Source organism: Lissotriton vulgaris, unplaced genomic scaffold (assembly GCF_964263255.1).
Source record: "Lissotriton vulgaris unplaced genomic scaffold, aLisVul1.2 SCAFFOLD_1171, whole genome shotgun sequence".
Lineage (NCBI taxonomy): Eukaryota > Metazoa > Chordata > Amphibia > Caudata > Salamandridae > Lissotriton > Lissotriton vulgaris.
In genome coordinates, this window is record NW_028254854.1 from 416368 (window position 1) to 439933 (window position 23566).

At 43.9% G+C, this 23566-nt stretch overlaps 1 protein-coding gene across 1 annotated transcript in view; it reads left to right on the forward strand.

Annotated features, from left to right (window-relative positions):
• Positions 1-23566, forward strand: part of LOC147659392 (extracellular calcium-sensing receptor-like) — a 450885-nt gene that overhangs the window by 203891 nt on the left and 223428 nt on the right. The gene's annotated exons all lie outside the window — the stretch shown is intronic.

Genomic DNA, 23566 nt, shown 5'->3' on the forward strand with positions numbered 1-23566 from the left:
CGCGTGCAAACCAGGGGGCCAAGCTGAGCGCCGGGCTGGGTGCGCGACTCCAAATTTTACCATAAAAAATAGCACCTATCATAAATTTCTATTATCTCCAGGGACCCCATGCCCCGGGGCCAATATGCAACATTGTGGACCGAGGGGGGACCCCCAATGCCCACATGGTCCCAGCCAGCTCCCCGCATCCTTCGGGAGCCGGCATTACTTTTCCACATGGGGAGCTGCTAACATGCTGCTCCCCATGTGGAGAAGCAATATGGTTTGGATTTTGAAAGAGAGAGCAGTTTTCCCTGCTCTCTCTTTCAAAATCCAAACCAAGTTTGCTATGGGAGGGCGGGAGCCGCGACACACCTGCCCTCTCATAGCAAACAGCAGTGTCCCAGGGTGGGCACCAGAAGCTGGCCCTGGGGGGTGGCGGACCCCACGGCCCTCAATGGCTCCAGAAGGGGGGCCACGCAGCCCCCTCTAACAATACACAAAGCCCCAAGGGCTGGTGGTCCCAGAGGCTTGGGGGGGCCTTTAAGTCCCCCCACCACTTTTTAGAAAGCCCTGGGGGTAGCGGTGACCGGGGCTGGGGGGCCGTTGAGCCCCCCAACCATTTATTTTGTAGCCCCAGGGGGTGGCGGTCCCCCGGCTGGGGGGCACATCTGGGCCCCCCATTAATGTAATGTTTTTCCCTGGGATTTAGCCCCCACGGGGCTGAGTACTAAGTCTGCACTTTATTTTATTAGTATCATTTTTTACGCCAGGTTCTGTGCATCCTGCGTGCATTTTGCCATTTTATAAAAAAAATGTTTGGGGGTCCTTGTGGGACCCCCTAAGCAGGTCTAGAGGGTCAGGGTATTTCTACCCTGCCCCCTTTATACTTTTTGCACACTTGTTCCACTGACTTCTTCAGCCTCGCTTCTACTGAGGCACAAAATGGCTGCCAACACTTCCTGGTTTCGAATGTTGACAACCACTTGACAGCCAATTAGCATTCAGCGCATAATCGGGAGGGTACGCTTAGGGTGCCCTCAGGATGCGTGGATAAACCGTGGCCATAGATATACATGTGATATTACTTCAGCAACTACTGAACGGATTCACACCATTTAAGCAAAAGGGACAAGTCTGAACCAAGGGCTACCTCTTTGCAAAATTTGGTGTAATTCCGTTCAGCAGTTCCTATGGAAAATTGCATGGGGAAAACACGTTTTGGGACCCCCTATTTTCTTGGCCCCTGCTTCACGAATCACCCAGAGACTTTTAGGATAGAAGCGGACCGGAGCTGGCCATTAGGTTTGAAAATTTTGCAAAGATTCGTCAACCGGCGCCAAAGTTATTCCAAATAGAATGTTGCAGATTTCCTATGGATAATAGGTCCTAACTATAACTACCTACTGTCAACCGGCAGTAGGTAATACGGCGCCTTAGGAACAATCGCACATATATGAGTTCAGGATAGTATTGAGTTACAGTGCTGTGAGGTGAGGAGAACAACCAACCTCCCCCAACGTTGTGGCCAAAGCCAACATAGGAATTCACAAAATCCTCAGCATACGTCTGTAGAGTAATATTAAATATCAAGGCAAGTATACACACATTATAAACACAGTTTCAGAAATCTTCTATTTCTTTTATTCTTTTCTTTTTGATCAGCCAACATGTGTTTCGTAGTACAAACTGGGAAATTGTACCGCGACTTTCTCAAGGCTGAGTAAACAAAAATTAAACAATGACCATTGTGACACCATACATATAACTAGTGTGCACAAGCTCAATTCAAATATAAAGGCAAGCACATGGTACACCTATGCTCAATGATGGTGACTTTGTGAGCATCAATTTGTGAACATAAAACAAACTTATAATGCATAATTTCATATAAAAAGAACTCTAAATCAAGGTGATTGAGAAAAACCTAATGATTAAAATGCTCCCAAAGCCCGAAAATGAATAAAGGCATCTAGACCAAGCCACAACTACAGAAGACCACAACCATAAAGAAACACCTGGTCTGTGTATGTCAAAACCTTAATCTAATTGCCATCAGTACATAAATAAAGCCCTCAAAGACCAAAAGGGGTGACTACTGTCTCACCCATCTAGCCAAATACTTGCATCACAATTGTGATTTTTCTTCTAAAGGGGGTACCTTCAATGTTATTTAGTTGGATGTTTTTGACAGGTAAAAGCACACTTTTAGGAGCATATGCTGTTTTATACACCCAGTGTTCCACATTGAGTTGAATTTCATATAAGTTCCAAGTTAAGGTCAGAACTACCAATAGATCATCTCTGACAGTGTTTCAAGCAACTACATCTTTACTTAGATGCGGAGACACAACTCCTACAATCCATGACACACCTTACATTTAGAGTTACTGAACCAAACAGCCAGAAACATAGCCGCAATATATTAAGAGACTTTACTACATATATAAAAAAAACAATTAGGAACCAAAACACTTATCCAGGTATGTAGTTTCGCCTGTGCTGCGGTGTCATTGCTGTGAGGGACTACACGCCAGGAGCCAGCGGTCTGACAGCGGAGTCGCAACCCCTCCCTCTACGACACCTGGGGAACAAATACTGCTTGCGCCTCCCGCTTCGCGGGAGATGCTTCCCCTGTGCTGCGGGGCCGTTACTGTGAGGGACTACATGCCCCAGGAGCCAGCGGGCTGACAGCGGAGTTGCAGCCCCTCCCTCTACGACACCAGGGGGTTTAATTAACTATTCTTTCCCAACCCACGGGACGCGCGCGGGCGCACGCCAGGCGAAGCCCGGGCCAAGGGCTGGCCCGTCTACGCCCGTCATCACCAGGAAGAGGCAGGGAAGGGCCCCCCCTTTTCGTCAGGCTGAGGGACATAAGGACCTACGGTACTGTTTGATTCCATCAGGCTGGGACCCGGTGGCTATGTATTGGGACATTGGACAGTTAATCCCGCTTTCTGTCATTGCTGTATATAGTGATTTAGCTTGGTAGAGGGTTGTTTTTCATCTAGCTCAAGTGTACTCTAAAAATGGGGGAAAGGAAGTTAATGGAGGGTGGGGGACAATAGTAAGTAAGAAAGAGAAAAAAGCCAAGAAAACACGCCATGCAGCTAGTAATTGTGTTTTACCCAGAATAGAAACCATAATTATCGAATGTGAGGAAGTTCTTGGAGTTAATAATACCAAAAACCCAGTGGATACAATTGATCCCCTTGACGAGTACCCTTTATCGCGGTCTCAGAGAACAGTGATCCCCTCTATTTTTAACAAGAAAGCACCTCACAAACACTCTGTCGGCCAAGTCCAAAGCCCAACTGATGTGACATTAGAGAAAAATTTGTCAGCGGAGACCCCTAATATGCCATCAAGCGTAACCATCATAGGGACACAACAAGATTGTATGATTGACACACAATTACCCTGTTCAAATAGGTTTTCTGCTCTAGAGCACATTATCGAGGGCACTCCATCTGACCTTCCGAACGAGAACATCGTAACAGAGTCTGTCTCTGAGATAGCCAGCTGTGGGAGTTGTGGTTCTCCAAATATGGGTCTACTACATAGAATTGATTTTCTTGAGAGGGAACTACTATCTCTGAGAGCAAAGGTGGAGTTGCTAATACACAGGGTTGATCACCCCCCGTAATAACTACTCTGTCCCCATTATCCACCTCTAATAGCTCAGCAAACAGGGCACCCCTAGGGAATCTTCAGGGGGTTGGGGGGAGGCTACCCACAGTGTCAGATAAAGGCGCCAGGGGCTCTCCAAGTATGGCTGTTCCATCCTATGCTACTAGAACTTACGCAGAGACTGTCACAGATCTGGGAGCCAATGGGAAATTGGGGGGCAACCTTCCATCAAATGATGTCACCCTTGCCCAGTTGCACCCGTTAAAGGTCAGAGTAGTCGAGAAGTAAGGAGCATGCATGGTGGTACGACCCATGCAGGGCATGTCTTCCCGTCAGTATTCATGACCACGGTCCCTAAATATGCTAACATCCAAGGCCAGGAAAGCAGTGAATCTTTACAAAATAAAGCTATTTACTGGCTACGCCACGTACGGGGCTGTAGGTCGGTTTATTCAGGAGGACATGGCAAAAGTGAGGAGGATCACTTTGGGTAACTCCCAGACTGACTGGATTGAGATACAGCTATTTGACGCATCAATTGCAGAGATCCTACTGGCCCTAGAGTTTCGCACCTCCCCCTCCGAGCACTCTACTATTCAGATCAGACGCTTCCCCCTCTGGACACTGGTCAGGGGGAAGCGAGTCTGGACTGAACAAAGTCGATTGACTGGAAGAGGCCCCGCCATCAAAGACCCCCAATGACCAATTGGGGGAGAAATGTGGCACTACTGACTGCTGCCTGAGTAGTCCTGAGACAGAAAGAGCTGTGGGAGGCAGAGCCAACGATGATGGGGTAAGGTACGATGGAACAAATACAGAGGTGATCCACTTCCTCTCCTGGAACATGCGGGACTCCAGAAGAAACTCCCTCTCTCTTTGAGTAGAACGAGTTCTTTGGCAAATATGACATCTGCCTGTTCCAGTAGACGTGGAGCATGGTCCCCTTGAATAAATCAGGGTATACCACTTTCTTTATCCCAGCCATAAGCTCGGGAAAAGGTCGTCCCTCCGGGGGCCTCCATATATGGATTAACATCTCTTTAAACTGGTCCATTACCATGCATAGCTTACTTTCTAAGGACATTCTACATCTTAGAATTAAAAGGCCTGCTAAGGGTACTAATGTGGAGCTGTTTAATGTTTATGTGAGAGGTTCTCCTGGGGCCCAAACTTCAGCAATTTTAACATCATTGAAGAATGAGCTATCCTGTATTCCCCCCACTCTGGTATCATTGTTGCAGGGGATTTTAACTGCACATACGAACCATTGAGTGGGGAGGACATGTTGGGCATTAGTGAGGAGGATAGTAAATGGGCCATACCAACTCTGAATATAGCGCCTATAAAGAAGTGGACACAAAGGGCTATTCAAATTAATGCCCTAATCTTAGAATATAATCTAAAAGCAGTCAATGGCAGGACACGCTCCGATGTAAGTGGGGCCAATACGTACAATAGGCCAAGTTGTCCATCACAAATAGATTATATTTTGTTGGATACACGACTATGGGTTGATCTTCTGGATATGGAAGTGAAACAAACTCTGGATAGTGATCATAATCTTCTATGCATGCAAATTAATAACAACTGGGTAACTACTTCCACCAAGCCATCTAATGTTCTGAGAATGTCAACAAAAGAGGTTATGCCCTTAAATTGTAATCAACGCCTTAAATGGCATAAGATCTTACATCAGGAAGATAAATTAAGCAGAATAAAGGATCTGATTGACCAGAAGATTGCTGAGCTCGAACCAATCAATGGTACCAATGAGTAAACATATGACTTCCCATTCGCTAAATTTTATCATGACACAATAGAAAGGTGGGGATGTTTTTTATCATTAAGGAGCGTACGGACCAGAAAGGATGCCCACTCAGATCCTCTAACCTCTGGTATTCTGCCACTTGTAGGGATAAAATACAGGCCTTATCGCTAGCCTTACGGAAAAAAGATCCCCCAGCAATAAGAGTAGCAAGGAAGGAATATACTAGGGAGAAAGAGCTTGCAAAACGTGACTGGGAGGAATCCCATTGGCAGGAGCTTAAAATTGTCTCGCAAATGAAGGATTCAACTGTCTTTTGGGAGTTAATTAATAAAGGCATGCGAAGGGGAACTGATCTAATTCCAAATCATATCACTGAACAGCAGTGGTATGATCACTTTCATAACCTGTATTAAATACTTGGGTTGTGCTTGGCTAACACGTAACAAACTGCTAAAGACAAAGAATACCTAGGCGATGCGTGGGGCTAATTCAGATGTATTGTACAGCATTTGTTATACTTTTATTGTAGTATTTTTAACCGATTTATTTTAGAGGAGTGTACTTACTAGAAGTATGGAATAATGGATACATAAATACTGACTGTAAATGTACTTCCTGTTTATATTAATAATGGATTGTCCTTTTTTAATATGACCCACGAATGAACATGCTTTTATGATAAGTTTGTATCGAATAAAGTAATAATAACGTAATGTAAGTAAAGCTCTGACACTAGCAAGTGAACCACACGGCCAAGTTGCCCATTCAAAATGTCACAGGCCTACTATACTTGAGCCTGTGCATGCATTTCTACTTCTAGGTCGACTTGAGATGCCAAACCCCTTGACAATCCTTATTCTGCTGTAGTGCTACTGAAAAGCCAGCCCTGAGGTTGCCTATACCTAGGCTGTAGGGTAAACTTACATGTGAATAAATGCAAAGACAGTAGATAGAGGTTTCAGTGAGAAACATGAACACTTTCAGGTGCGTATGCTGACTTATACTCCAGAGTTCTACATTGAGTTCAATCTAAAGTCAGTGCTTATGAAAGGACAGAACTCTTAAAATATCCTTTAATACATACCCTTTCAATCATTCAGTCAGATACAAAGACAAAACTTCTCTTTATTTACTACTAATGGAAGCAGTTGAAAACTTACATTAATTACCCAGATCACTAAGCTGTTAAACATAGCTTTTACTACTAGATCTGTATAAGTGCAGTTTTAGTGCTAACCACTCTTCATATTCATTACTTTGTACAGTCAAACATTTTATGTAGTTTATACACATGATTAGTAAAGTAGGCTGTGGACAAGCTGTACCATCACAATGGTATAAAATATTAAAACAATGTTATCTATATAATTTTAGATGATTTATTTATAGAACATACAATTGAAATTTTATTTCATTTTCAGATATCTAGTTCACTTAAAACAGAAGACTTAAAGATGACAACAACAGAACAAAAATTAAGAACACATAGTAAACAGGTTAGCTGTTTACCACTCTGAAATTTGAAAGTTAGTTAGGAGACTCTACATTGTGAAAACTCCAGCACTATGTCTAGGAGAAATTAATGCAGTTCTTTTGCATGGTACAATAGCAGACATAGAGGAAGCTTGTTTGATGATGTTCAGTTTCATTTCTTTGGGCTTGAATAGGAGTGTAGGGAAATTGAGAACTTGATATCTGCAGGTGTTGTAGAACAGCGCAGAGAGCTTACTATTATTACCTTTGTGAAAGAGATTACAACATTTAACCCCAGTTGTCGCTTGAAATCAAATCTGTATTTGAATTTGTTGTCGACTCACTACCTAAAAAAGTCAAACTAAAAATGTTGATTCATAATTAAAATGTTAAAAATAAAACAATGATATGTGGCAAGAATTTGCTGTTTATTTATTTGTAGAAAATTAATTTGATTTGCCCACTGATCAAGCTATATGTAACTACTGTTACAACAAATTAGAAGAAAACAAAATACTAGCTAGAGCAGTACAAACAACTTAGATTTGGTACCTATTCCTCAAGAACAGTTCCCACTGTCCCTCGCATACACTGTAACTATACACAAATCTCAAGGTTTAAGTGTAAACAGAGCTTTTGTGAACATCAGTAGTAGTGTGTTTAAAGAATAAATGGCATATGTTGCATTGTTTCATGGAATTTGATGTAAAAAATGTCGCCGATGGAAGTTGTGTAAAAGATTACACTTGATTAAGAAGACTATATGCTCCTTGATCAAAAAGTCTTAAATAGAAGCATACAAAACACCCAGCTGCAGTCAGGAACAGAACATCATATTGCCATGAAAGTGCAGGATAAAATTACAATTAGTCATTTCATCTTATGAATAAGTATACAAATATTAAAACCAAGGAGTTCAAATATAAAAATGTTACAAATATGTAATACTTTATCCATTAATTCCATTCATATTGATTCTTTGGCTTTTATCTTTGAGCTAATGCACAGGACTGGAGAAACTATAAACACAACTGGGAAAACAGAATTAAAAAATGTATGAATAAACCCATTGAGTAGTATGTTAAAAGAGTCCTATACTCTATGGGCTAGGGATGTTCTATCTTCACACTGCAGTCTGCTTTTCCTCATTGCCAAAAGACAATGGGATACTGCATAGAAAATTAGGTAACTTACATCATTCTTCAATATGCAAAGTGCCTTAATATGAGCTCTTTTGCTCATACCCCTGCAAATTGGGATAAGGCACTTCTATTTGGATAAAGTATAGGTGGGGTAGAAAAAGAATACATGGTCTATAAATTCCCTCTCTGCTCTAGAAGTGGGGCAAAGACATCCCTTTGAGACAATTTTTTTAATCCACTTGGTGGTGTATGAGGCAGTTTGTAGGGTTCTAAACCTGAATTGGAAATACAGCTTTTGAGATAGTGGGAGCTTAATAGCATTCAAAAGTCTTTCAAGGCTATAGGATAATTTAACCTGGAGAAATTGGTCTGCCATAGTGCTTTTATTGGAATCTATCAAAATCTGACTAATTTAAACTGACAATAGCTTACTTTGATTTTGGATTTGCTGGTAGCTGGGTGGTTCTCACATGCTTCCTACAGATCGTTACACACAATTTATCCAGGGTGTCTCTCACATATTTGAACCTGTCAGATCTCTAAGGCCATCCAAATATGATCAAAGGGCATGCATGGCCCAAATATGTTGCCAATATAAAATAGGTATTAACACACTTATGCTGTGATTAGCCGTAATCCCAGATCGAGCTGCAAAAGGGGCTAATGGAATGTTACTGGGAAGACCTAGGAAATAGCATATAAAGCTATTCTCTGAGACTTGTAAAATACAAGTATTTGTGTGACCCCAGTGGTCTGAGCCATACATCGCTGTACCCTGTGACTGCACATTAAATATTTGCATAACTGGAGAGATTAGTTGGTAAACCATGTTTTTGTGGACTCTTAAAAATATCCCATTAAACTGCACAGGTTTAAGTTTCCTATTTTCCATGTGATTGCGCCCATCCATGCCTTTGCCAAGTGTCAGGCCTAAGAAGTCAAAAACTTTAACCCTCTCTAGAGGAGCTCCTAGAAGATTGGGATTTTCTCATGTGGAGTGACTTGAATTTAAAATTACACATTTTATTTTTTCTACATTTATTTCTAAACTCCACAACTCACAGAACCTATCAAACCTGCAATATATGTTCACTATAGAAACATAGGGGTTTCAGAGATTAGTAAGGTATCATCTGTGAATATCAAGGCTGAAGCCTTGTTGCTCACTAGTGTAAGGGCCTTGCTATCACAATCATCCAAAAAAGAAATTAAATCATTCATGTAAAAAGAAGACAAAGTTGGGGCAAGCAGGCATCCCTTCCTCACCCCACAATCTATATATAAAGGAGCCATTTGGCTACTTAGGTATTCCACACTGCAGTTGAGCATAATTACCAAAGTGGAGCCTAATGAAAATAGCCAGAGGATTATACTTTGGCACCATATCGAAAGTTGAACGTAAGTCTACAAAAACAATATAAAGAGTGCACCCACCCACTACGACTGTTTTCCAAAAATTTAACAAGCATACTGACACCCTATCTAAAATCAGCTCGGAAGGTGGTTAAACCTTGTCATCTACCAAGTGTGAAGTCAATTTTAAAAGAATAGTGCAAAAAGTCTTCTGTGAGCAACCTATAAAACTAACTGGTCTGTAATTGCACAGGTCCACTAGAGTTCCCTTTTTGTATATAGGGATGATTTCTGCCCCTAGCCATGTTGGAGGGCTGACTGCCCGTTTAAAATATTGTTGAACAGCACCATGAAATATTGTCCCTACACATCCTGGTTTTGCCTATAAAGGTTCCCAATGACTTTGTCCAATCCTGTTGCTTTGTTGTGACTTATTTTACCTGTTGCTGCATTAACATTCTTGCAAGAGAAGGAAGTAAAATTATTGGCTGCTACAAATCACCCCCTTACTTCAGTATATTTTCAAGCAAAATCAACTGAAGTTGGGAGTCACCACCACCCTCTAGTGAGTACAATGAAGTTAAATATGATACCCAATCAGCTGCAATAATGTTTCTTTTGTCATCATATGCCATACTGTTTCTGACTGAAACCTCCAACTCTCCCTCCTTACTTGGTAGACCTCCCTGTAAGAGGAGGTAATGAGTTTGAGGGGGATGTTGTATGAATCTAATATTTACAAATCTGTCTTCTTCCTAATAAAATCAAAATAAACACCTTAACTTAACTGTTCTCCAACTTCTGGTGGCAACTCAAAAATAATTAGTTCAAAGCTTACCTCAGTTTGTGTATGTAGGAGGTCATTCACAAAACTTACATATCTCCTTACAGAAGTCCTGGATAAAGGGGCATGATACAAACATATGGATGTCATCAGCACCCTTTAATAAACATTTCTTGCAATATACCTCATTAGATCATTTTAGGTTGGCTAGCATTTTGGTGACCAGTAAGCTCTTTCGAGGGAAAAAAGTAGGTACCGTCTTAAATATGCTATTATAACCATCTTATATAATAATTAAAAGGATACATGCCAAAATTGGTCAGGACTTATATTCAAAGTTATTTCTCGCCATAGATAGTTAAGTGTACTTTCCTCTTTCTCTGAGGTCATTCACAAACTTACATACATCCTTACAGAAGTCCTGGATAAAGGAGCAGGATACCAACCATACTTAGCTCACACCAAGTTGCCACCAGCTTTTGTTGCAGGCTTTTAATCAAATGTTCTTTCAAATTATTTGTACTTTCTTTATCTTCTTCCAAGGTCCAGACCCAACTCTGTAATTGAAGGAATTTAAACACTGTCAGGTTGCCCACTTGTTGTAACTGATCCCACAAACATGAATGTCCCTCTTTGAAGATCTGGCTAGATTCGATTATACCAGTTTCTGTTAAACTCACATTGTCTTTTGACATTCCGGGAAACCCGGCAAGTCCCATAATGGTGCATACCATAGTATGACAATTGAGCTGCCGCCTGCAATCCCTTTAGCTCATTTTTTATAAGGTACTTCTGATCTACAAATTTGTACATGAATTTGGACCCACCATTTTCTGCTTCCTTTAGCAAAGTTTCCTAAAGTTTGTTACTTCCTGACACCCTCTTTGTCTGATAACAGAAATTTAAACATTTTAACTGAAAGGCCCATGCTTATAATTGGAAATCTGGCTGTGCAATGCCCCTTTATCATATTTCATCCGTAACTTCTTTCTTGTGTTGCTTGTCCTTTTAGAAGCCCGTATGAATGAGTCTTTGCTGCAATAAATTTCTTGGAGGCATATATTCTTAAAATGGAGAGATATCATGTTAAAATGAAAAGTACATTTTGTAAGTATTGTCATTTTAATTCAATTCAATTCAATTGATCTTTATTTTGGCACTACTTTGCCATAAAAGATTTACACATCATATACATTTCATTAATAATATACACATTAAATCCCCTGATTAGAACAATTGATTGGTATGCCATTAAAATCAATATGGATTTAAAAAGAGTACAAATGTGAAAAATGGTTACATCTCTAGGTTTAAAAGCAATAGGACGCGGAGCCGAGAAATATACAATATAAATACATACATTTGAACCACAAAACAAGTAAAAACCGAGTGAACAAGTGGTTAGTGATTTAAACCTTATAGCTTTAGGCCTTTTTTCCTGCGCACAATATAGATGGAGTGCAAAAAACGACTGACACTAAATACAATTACTTGAGTTGTATCAGATTTGATCGTTCTCAGTGCCGTCGTGCATGACCTATTCCCAACAGGTTACATAAAGGTTTAATCCACTTCCTTCTGGCCAACACATAGGCTGGACAGAAGAATAGGATGTGCTGGTCATCCTCCTTGTAATTACCCTCACACATAGTACATGTTTCACTAGTCGTATGGTCCTCATCAACATTACCCCTTCTAGACCAGCGTGCCAGGGTTGTGTTGGTCACAAGGTTCCCATATCTAAATTTCAAAAAAAGGGTTTTAGCTAGCGGGGGCATCAACTTCATCAACTTCCACTGTTTCCGTTGGTCATTTGGTTATTAATATAGCCCCAGAAGGCCATTTTCACAATTTTTTTTTAATTATGTGGCAACCTTTCCGAATTCTCCCAAAATTATGATAAGCCTATTTTAGTTAACCACAACCTAACATGTTTTAGCCACACATTAGAATTCGATCCATCCATGCCCATTACCTCTTTTATCCCATTTGTGTAGTCAAGCAGTTCTGGTGTTTGCCAAAGTCTTACCCAGAACATTAACGGTCGGATAATGGTATAGTGGTCAGTTCTTCTGACATTAAAATCCAACTGTAATGGTACTAGGGGGGTGCCTTTTGGAACCCTTACAAGACTTCTCATAAACTTGTCATCGGAGGTCATAAACACGTCCTTTGACATTGGCCCCTAGATCTCAGCACCATAAAGTGCAGCGGATTGAACTTTGAATTCAAACAGTTCGAGTGCTGGTGACACAGCTTTGCTAATACTTGCACCCTGCTTCTTCAGAATGGGTGTAGTGTTCTGGGTGAATATTAACTTACTTTTCTCAATTTGGGGTCTCCACATGAAATTGGAGTCGATTGTGAATCCCAAATAGGAAAAGTTTTGGACAGATTCTAGTCTTTGGCCATTTAATGATGGGTGACCTTTATCTGGTTTGATGGGGTTTAAGGCCATACATTTAGTTTTGTTGGCATTCATTTCCAAACCTTTCTTGTTGCCTAGTAGGAGACTTTCTTTGTGCTGTCTACATGTTTTATCATACCAAGTTTTACAATGGGACAGATTTTGCGATTTCTGGTGGCTCTTTTTTGGTAATTTTGTAACAAGGAGTTTCAAGGTACTAAAGAGCTCATTGTGAAGAGCAATAAAGTGGCCAGGGTTAGCTGCCTTAGATGGCGAACTTATAAAGGTCGACAATGAGCTTGCAAGTTGTAGATAAATTTCAGCAAGAATATCACCCTGTTCCAGTATATGGGACCACTTTAAAGCTCGTCTGTTGTTACTAACAAGAATCTCATCACATTGGCCAGTATATGAATCAGTTATCTTTACACTCCCAGCCCCTATTACCAAACATGCTTCTAACTGAAGTTCCAAAGGACAATGGTCACTCTCTATCCTGTCCTTCACCTCTAGGTCAATCATATGGTGCCAAATGGCCAATGAAACAATTACAAAATCTAAGTTGCTTTTGCAACTGTTCCTATGAAATGTTGATCGTATCTGATGGGAGACGACCGTTACAGGCCCTGAGACCATGTTCCACGGACAACTTCACTAATTGAACTGCCAGAGCTGTACAATGTACAGGATCATTATTATCCAGCAAGGGAATGTTTTTTGCCTATTCTTCTTCATCACTCAGCCCTGGGATTGGTTCGTAGTTGCAATTTAAATCACCAGCTATAATGACCGCTTCTTTATAAACTATTCTACTTAAAAAGGAATCCAGCTTTGTCAGGGTTAATGATTCCTTATGTGCGGGAGCGGGTCTAGTATAGACATTAATTAGATAAAGTGATTTGCCCTCACTGGTTGTGATTTTTAGTGCCAGTATGTCCAATGAGCTAGAATCTATAATTTCTACCTTAATCCTCAGCGTTACTCTAACCCAAGTGATTAAACCGCCTGATGGTCTTCCCCTTGCAGAAGGGATGGCACCAATTCCAAAAGACTTGTAACCTTCCCTATGTGGCGTGTCAAGTGCCTAAATCTGCAGAATCGATGTACTTAGCCCAGTCAGGATCCCTCAAGTTCTTTGTTACACCAGCTATGTTCCATGATATTAATTTCAGGGTCTCATCATTACTGCTTCTCGTGGGTAACAATCCCAAATTTGATGTCCTAGTGTCTGGAATTATATTTCCCATAGGAAGCTCTCCCGAGGGATTCTCTCCCTCCAGGGATTCCATTCGCTCTTCCTGTGTAGGTACACAGTTTAAATGCCCTGATGCGTGTGTGGGTGGGTCCTGTGGTCCGATCCCCTGGTCACTAGCTGCCATGGCTTCTCCTTCACTACTAAGGGCACTGGAAACTTCTAAATATCCTTTCCCATGGTCATGATTGGGCATAGGGCGCGGCGTGTGTAATTTGCCTTCGATACTGGATGCACAGCCTGTGGCTAACTTCAGTCAGTCAACTGCATCTAAACAGCTGAATCTATTATGGGTTGGGGCCCCTGCCCATTGATTTGGGTTGATCATGCCCCTATCACATGTCCCACTCCGAGCATGATAATTGACCCTAGTCCAACTTCCGCCACCTTCAGGACACATTCTGAGAGGATAAAAAAACGAAAGAGGTCTAGTTTCAATTGCGGAATTCCCTCCTTGGGAATCCCATTAGCATATATGGTGCACAGTTCGTGGGTCTTCAAAATTGATTACCACACAATCACCACTTACTGTTTTTCTTGTGGGCCCTATCAAGGAACCCTTCGTACCATTAAAATGTTACTCTTTATATGTGTAGGAAAGGGCCTATTTTCGTTTAACCAATAGGATACTTTATTTTTGAGTGACCAAAAGGATTCTTCATGTTGGATACCTAGCTCAGGGACCCCTGTCAGAACAATTACATAGGGGTTGATGTTTGTGGGAGATTAATGAAGCCTCCCCTTGGTTTTCTCTCGATCAGATGCCCTTTCTGATCCTGCTGGTTGGTTTTATTGACTTTATTATTCTGTACTGGGTTTTCTTTGGCTATTGCATCAGGGTTTACTAAATTTTCCACAATAACATTTTTACTGCTTTTACTAATACCCTGGATAGAGGGTTGAGGTATAGTCTTATCAGGTACTGATACTATTGGTACTACTAGTGCAGTACCCTCAGAGGGTTTTGACGGAAAGCCAACTATACTGAGGCATGCCAGTGTTATGATACTTTTTACTACCTCTAATAGCTGGTTTTCTATCCGTGTCAGTCTTGTTTCCAGTGGGTTTAGGAGTTTTTTAAAAATTTCCCCCATATTCTTTAGCAGGATTGCGGTCCCATCATCTATCAACCCAGCTCTACTATCTCCCCGCTCACTCTAAGTAGAAAGTCCTGAGTTTCTTCTGTTATATCTAGATTGACAATGGTTTGAACATCAGCCTTGTTACGCCCACTTTGTGCTACCTGTCGTGTTGCTCCTGTCGCCTCCCCCTTTTTATATACTATGTCCCTATTCCCCTGTACTTTTGTAACTTTTGCTTTTTTACTATTATTATGAGCAGGTGCAGGTGCGGTCGGGCGTTTCTGTTTCGATAAAGCACCCTCCCGTCTCCCACGTATTTGTCTTTTGCTGGCCTCATCTTCCTGGACCTCCCGCTCCAAGGTTTCAATTAAATCTTCATCCCCAGCAACTGACCCTGGAAGGATTATAGAGTCATTGGGTTGATGCATTGGTACTTGAGCAACAGAAGATGGCTCGGGATGTGAATTAGGAATGTGGTGCACATCTGCAAGTAATACAGTAGGGACTGAGCGGTCAATATGCTCCGGGGTTCTGGCAGGTTCTATCTGACCCAGGGACGATCTTTTGATCATTGCAGGGTCCTGTGACATTCTTCTGGCTGCTGCTACGTCCAATGATACTCTTTTTTCTATCAAAATTATGCCTTGGTCTATTACAGAGTTAGCTCTAGTGATGAAGTTATCAAGAGTACCTGTTAGCTGTCCCCCCCCTTTGCTGCCTTGCTCCTGCTTTCATGAGTGGCCATCCTATTAGCACTAACTCAACAATGGGACACAAGCTCACGTAGTCAATAGGAAGTTTTACAGTACATACGGTTTTTAGTCCCACCTGATTTGGCACTCAAGAGGGGTGGCCCGGTCCGGTCTTGATCGGTCTGAAACTGGCTGAAACGGGCCCGCCCTTGGCCCGGGCTTCGCCCGGCGCCCACCTGCGCGTCCCGCGTTCGCGGAAGGGGTGGGGGCTAAATAACAGAAGGTAGGGTGGGAAGAGGACCAGCTGCGGCCGATCACCAGCCGTTCAGCATGCTGGTCCTCGCAGTCCCGCAATAGGCGTAGGGTTCAAGAGGCTTAACAGTCCACAGCCTCCCTGCACGAGCGGCTCCCGTGCAGCGGGGGCCGCGAGAAGTAATGGATTTTCCTGCAGGATTCCTCGCAGTAACTGGCTCTCCCCTTCAGCAATGAAGAAGCACCCAACTGCAGCGTTTCACCCAGGCTTTAAACAAGCAGAAGGTAGGGCGGGAAGAGGACCAGCTGCGGCCGATCACCAGCCGCTCAGCATGCTGGTCCTCGCAGTCCCGCAATAGGCGTAGGGTTCAAGAGGCTTAACAGTCCACAGCCTCCCTGCACAAGCGGCTCCCGCGCAGCGGGGGCCGCGAGAAGTAATGGATTTTCCGGCAGGATTCCTCGCAGTAACTGGCTCTCCCCTTCAGCAATGAAGCAGCACCCAACTGCAGCGTTTCACCGAGGCTTTTACCAAGCAGAAGGTAGGGCGGGAAGAGGACCAGCTGCGGCCGATCACAAGCCACTCAGCATGCTGGTCCTCGCAGTCCCGCAATAGGCGTAGGGTTCAAGAGGCTTAACAGTCCACAGCCTCCCTGCACGAGCGGCCCCCGCGCAGCGGGGGCCGCGAGAAGTAAAGGATTTTCTGGCAGGATTCCTCGCAGCAACTGGCTCTCCCCTTCAGCATTGAAGCAGCATGATTAGTCCTACCACATATCATTAATTGGAGATGGGACCAGATGGGACCAGCTGAGTAATAGCCTGTTTTGTTCCACCAATATTTTGTAAAAGTTTAATTCTGACATTTTTTCTAGTGAGTTGCCCACCTTTATGCCCAAGTATTTTATTTCCCTTTTTATCAACCTATTATTCTCCTCTATATTCCACACCATCACCTCTGTTATGAAGGAGCTCGCCTCGTACCCCGCCACCTTCCCAAATTCCCAGACCAGGAGGTCTAGGCTTTCCAAAGCTGGAGCCAGATCTTGTGTGTATACCATTATATCATCTGCTTTTACCGACAATTTGTTTTTCCAAGTGCTGTATAAAAAGCGCCCGACATCGCCATCGCCATCCCGGACGGATACAAGATCAACCAGACGGGAGGAGGCATCGCCATCATCCACAAGAACACCATCCGCATCACGACCAACTCCGACGACACCCTCAGAGCCGCCGAACACCTGCATTTCCAGATACACACCGACCCCAAGACCACCCTCAGAGGCACCCTCATCTACAGAACCCCGGGACCACGCACACAATTCAGCGAAGACATCGCAGACTTCATCAGCCCACACGCCCTCCCCTCCGCTGACTACATCCTCCTAGGGGACTTCAACTTCCACCTGGAGAACAACAACGACCGCAACACCACCACCCTGCTGGACAACCTCGCCAACCTCGGACTCAAGCAACTGGTGACCACCCCCACCCACTACGCCGGCCACACGCTTGACCCCGTCTTCTCCTCCAGCAAGGACATCTCATTCAGCCACGCCACCGGACTCCGCTGGACAGACCACAGCTGCGTCCACTTCAGCTTTAGAAGGACCGCGCTCCACCACCACCCGCAACAGGTTTCCCGCAGAAGCTGGAACAAGATCACAGCCGACCAGCTCGCCACATCCCTGAGCCAGAACCCCCCCGCCAGCTCAGCGAACCCCAACCAAGCCGCCAACAACCTCACAAGGTGGATCAGCAACTGCGCAGATGACCTCGCTCCACTGAAGACCCCCCCCCCCGTCAGACCCGGCAACAACAAAGCATCCTGGTTCACTGACGAACTCAAGAGCTCTAAAAAGAACTGCCGAGCCCTCGAGAAAGCCTGGCGCAGAGACCCGACACCAGACAACATGACCACCCTCAAGCTCGCCACTCGAAGACACCCCCAGCTGATCCACACCACCAAGAAAACCGCATTCAAGGAACGACTAGACAACAACACCCAAAACAGCAAGGAACTCTTCAACATCGGGAAAGAGCTCTCGAACCCTAGCGCCGGAAACAACGACATCACCCCATCGCAAGACCTCTGCAACTCGCTCGCCTCGTTCTTCCACAGCAGGATCGCAGATATACACAACAGCTTCAGCACACAGCCGACGCACTCTAGGACCACACCAACACCCCCCGCCACCACCCTCCGCGCCTGGACCCCGATCAACACTGAAGACACCATCCGCACAATGAACTCCATCTACTCCGGATCACCAACTGACCCCTGCCCTCACCACGTCTTCAACAAGGCTGACTCCATCATCGCACCCCATCGCCGGGACATCATCAACACCTCCTTCGACACCGCCACCTTCCCAGAGAGTTGGAAGCACGCCGAACTCAGTGCCCTACTGAAGAAACCATCAGCGGACAGCACCGACCTCAAAAACTACCGCCCCATGTCGCTCCTTCCTTTTCCTCCAAAGTCATCGAGAAGACCGTCAACAGACAGCTGGCCGCCTTCCTCGAGACGAACGGATCCCTCGACCACTCGCAATCCGGTTTCAGAGCCAACCACAGCACCGAGACCGCCCTCATCGCAGCCACAGACGACATCCGAGCCCTGCTCGACAACGGGGAAACAGCGGCACTCATCCTCCTGGACCTCTCCGCGGCGTTTGACACGGTCTGCCACCGCACCCTAGTGCAGCGCCTCAGCAACATCGGAATCCAGGAGAAGGCACTGGAGTGGATCATCTCCTTCCTCGCCGGAAGAACGCAGAGAGTCCGCCTCCCTCTGTTCAGATCAGAGGCCACCGAAGTCATCTGCGGCGTACCACAAGGATCATCGCTCAGCCCCACGCTGTTCAACATCTACATGAGCCCCCTCGCGGCCATCGCACGCCAACTCAACCTCAACATCATCTCCTACGCCGATGACACCCAGCTGATCCTCTCCCTCACCAACTACCCAGCAACTGCCAGAACCAACCTACACGAAGGGATGAGGAACAGCCGCCTGAAACTGAACTCAGATAAGACCGAAGTCCTCATCCTGGGATCATCACCCTCCGCCTGGGACGACTCCTGCTGGCCCCCTGCCCTGGGCAGCGCACCCAAACCAACGGGCAACGCACGCAACCCGGGCTTCATCCTGGATTCCTCCCTCTCGATGACCAGACAAGTCAACGCCGTCTTCTCGTCATGCTTCAACATCCTACGCATGCTACGGAAGACCTTCCGGTGGATCCCCACCGAAACCAGGAAGACGGTCATCCAGGTGCTCGTCACCATCCGACTGGACTACGGGAACTCCCTCTACGACGGAACCACAGCCAAACTTCAGAAAAGACTCCAGCGCATTCAGAACGCCTCAGCACGACTCATCCTGGACATCCCCCGACACAGCCACATCTCCGGACACCTGAGAGACCTACACTGGCTCCCCGTCAGCAAGAGAATCACGTTCCGACTCCTCACCCACGCACACAAATCTCTTCACAACCAAGGCCCAAGATACCTCAATGACCGCCTGACCTTCTATACTCCAACTCCCCAGCTAAGATCGACCAGCCACGCCCTCGCCGCCATTCCCTGCATCCGAAGTGCCACAACAGGAGGAAGATCCTTCTCCTACCTGACGGCCAAGACGTGGAACTCCCTCCCCATCCACCTCCGCCTGACCCAAGACCACCTCTCCTTCAGGAAGTAACTCAAGACCTGGCTGTTCGAGCAGTAGCGGACCCCCCCCCCCCAAGCGCCTTGAGACCCTCTGGGTGAGTAGCGCGCTATACAAATGCCTTGATTGATTGATTGATTGAAAAGGGGGTGATCTGTTGTTCCATTCTGATTTTTTCAGTGAAAGGTTTGATATACAAGTTAAAAAGCAGCAGGGAGAGGGGACAACCCTTTCTAGTCCCTCCTGTTATCTTAAAACTTGATGGTAAATTACAATTCAACAAACTTCTTGCAGATGGAGCCTTATAAATCCCCTGCATGGCACTGCAGGGGATTTATAAGAACTTGTTACCCATGAAGGTAGCAGTAAAAAAACAAACATCAGGATGGTGCAAGTTAAAAAGCAATTTATAGAGTCATGAACTGTCCTAACACCAAACATAACAAAAATTGGTTTTAAAAAGGTTTTACGAAAATTCCCGTACTCAATTTCCCTCAAACTATTTCCTGTTCTACTGTGCATTATCTCACTTGTCATTTCTTTTTAGTTCTGCCTTAGTGTTCCATGCCAGGAATTTCCGTACTCTTTTGTTGTATTCAAAATGTTCTGGTTTACCAGCTTCGCAACGTGCCAAAACCCTTCTTTCCAAAATAATAATTAGATTATGTTTATGATGTTGGATTTCTTTATTGCACTTTTCAGTGGAGTATTTCTCATCCGGTGACTCTCTACACTTTTTTCTAATGCCACTATCTTGTACTCCAGGTGTTCCACCATCTTCTCATATTGCTTGCCCTTTTGTGCACATAAACTGATAAGGTCCTCCTGATAATTGCTTTAACCGTGTCCCAAGCTATATGTTTAGCTGCTGATGTACTGTTAATATTGAATATTTCAACTGTTCTCACTCTTAAAGTATATACTAAGGCCTGATAATTTAATAAGGTGCAATATAATGTCCATCTTCTTTCATTTCTCCCTGCTTCCACTTTTAACTCTAATACCAGTGCTGCATGGTCAGTCAAGTAGGCGGCTGAATTCCTCACATTTTTGCCTTTCAGGAAGTAATCGATTGGAGAGGTGATTATATTTTTGTTGTGGAAAGTATACCTCTGTTCAGCAGGTTGCTTTTCTCTACAAACATCACAAAGTCCAAATAGTATCATCAGACATCTAACGTATGTATGCAGTTTATACTATAACATGGATCTGTTATCAGTAGATCTGTCCAAGTGATTGGAAGAGAGAGCTGATCAGTTCTGCACTCATAACCTGTAAGGGCTCTATGTTGTCTATGTCTGGGCCACAATATCCTACCAGCATATACAACTTATAGTATATCTTCATCGTTACAATGGCCCATCTACTTCTCTTATCCACTTTCCAACCTAAAATAAAAACGTCAGTTTGCTTTTTTGTTAAGATGATCACCTTTTTGTATGGCAAGTTTGCTCAGAGCACCCCATTTGCTGAATCCATTTATGGTTCTTAAAGGTGCCTACACATTCTACTTTGGCTAAATGTGAATCCTGAAGTATAATAATCGTCATCATTGGGAGAACATGGCAGACAGCTAGCAGCTGCATGTGAGCTCACTATGCAAAAGGGAATATGCAATTTAAGGAATCACATTTTTAGAGATACAGAAATAAGGAATTTACCACTTACAGGGCTAAGGCCACCCTGTGGCTCAGTTGCAGCATTTGGGAGATCAAAAAATGGAAATGCCAGGAGAGAGTGGCAGGGCAAGGTCAATGATTGATGCTATGGTACTGTTGTTGCAGGGATTCTGCTCATACACAGAACTCTGCACAGAGACCCAGGACATCAGTGAATTGTGGTGGACCAAAAACTCACCTCAGTACCTAGAACCCCTAACCGAAAAGCATCAGTGTCACTTTAGCTCTTCGTCCTATAGCAAAGTAACCAATGATTAGACAACCCAGAACATGCGACTTAGGTTACTCTCAGGATGGTGGGAATCAAGAACACTCTTTCGTTTGTTATTCTCATACCAGTCCACAACATGGGTAAAAAAGAGACACAGTAAAGTTTAAAATGTTTGTTTTAATGACGTGCTCTAAGATGCAGTATTTTTGCTAACATAAGCAGGCAAATGATTAAAAATAATACGATCAGCATTGTTACAATTCCATAAAACACATAAGGAGAAATAATATTATAATGATATTGGAAACAGGTCCTATAATGCCTTGTATACCACCCTCCCTAGCTAGGAACTATGTTTTATATAATATAGAAGGTCTCTTAGGCTTGAATAGGGGATATCTATAGAGGCCAATACCCATCAGAAGTATTTATTTATTTGTTTTATTTATTTATTTATTTATGCAATTTTATACAGCGCTGACTTTACCCGAAGGCGTCAGAGCGCTTCCCAATAGGAACAGAAATGATACAAACTGAGAACATTACACAAACAAAAAATTGCAAAAGCAAACATTGCGTTACATACGGTAAAGTGATAATTGTGAGCAACCAAAAATACATGAGGTAGTAAAAATTGCGCAGGAGGAAAAAGTGACAAGTGTGCAGGCTACAAGAGAAAACAAAGTATAATTTGAGGTATAATACTGCAATATATGCTAGACACTCAGGCACAAGAACAAACGTTACGTAGGCAAAGGTGGCACTTGTGCAAGTCTCAAAGGTAAAAAACATGTGAGAGGAAGCAAACCGTGTGTTACAGGGGCAAAGTGGTGTGTGCAAGTTGCAAAGTCATTGCCCATAGTGTGTGGTCCCTGAAGATCTATTGCCAGTGCACTGGCCACTGCTGAAAAAGGTGGGAGGACCTGAGCTAGGAGAGTCCTCCCTTGGTCGTAGGGGCATGCGACGGAAGATGCGTCTACTATTGGGCCACATCCTCCCGGTGTGCATTCCTTGATCTGGATGGGCAGTTGAGGACCCAACAGCAGCTTAGAGGGGGTGAATGTCGTGTAGAGTCGGATTTTGTACTTTCACTTTGTCCTGCTGTCACTAGCAGAAACATTCAGATGTAGATATTCCTGTCCTAATGATTAGGAGGCATTGATTATTATGTAACTCCTGAAGTAGGTGCATTGTTTCTGCTCAAGACTCTTGTCTTGTGGTCCACATCCAAAACGTATTTATGCATGTTAATTTTCGATGTTGTGCTGACAACTGGCAGAGTGATGTGACAAATCGCTGACACATATTTGTTGTGTGACAGAGGTCCCAGTCCAAGTAAGTTTATTGTTTATGTCTGGAATGATAGTGCACCAATACAGTAGACGATGAGGAATAAGGCTCCTACTAGCGACATGGCCTACAGTTCAAATGGGATGCAAAAGAAGTTCCAAATCTGACCTAGTTTTGTTGGGTGTGTCCAGCATTGTGTGATGATGACTCAACACTTGTGCTATCTGTATCTCTCCAATAAGTACAGCATACACTTCTTATAAGAAGTTGTGAAGGGTTACATCTAGAGAAGGGCAAGTTTAAAGAATTGTATCCAACATCTAGTATGAGGGTCTGGCTCTTCCACATTACAGGCAAATGTCCAAAGTGAATTAGACAATGTTACTTCCTATTCTGTATGCCGGATGTTTTGTACCCACACACAGGAGTGTGCACACATGGATGTATTCTTTCAAATTGATAGGTACATTGGTCTCTCTTGTAGTCTTACTGCTGTGGCAATGACAGGGTTCATTTGCTCAGTTGTTTTCAGTGTCACAGACTGATCCTCAATAGCATTGCTGTGTATGTGTGTGGAGCGATTGAGTGCACATGTTCTCTGCAGGTGCATTGAGTGCCTGACTACATGCTTTAATGAGTGACGTACAGGATTTGAGTGGACAGATGTGGGTGTTAAGACACTGTGATGGTCTTTCATTGTGTGTGCCAAAGTATTTTGTGTAATGTCATGTGCCTCCTCATCAGGTCTCAAGTGCTGCCTCCATTTCATTGCCTTAGCTGAACATGGTATTGCTACCTACTTAACTTGGATTTGTTGACATACAATCTGAGGATGGTGTCACTACTAAGGACATTGTGCCTTGTGGATATCCCTAGCAGTGGATGGAATGATATTGCCA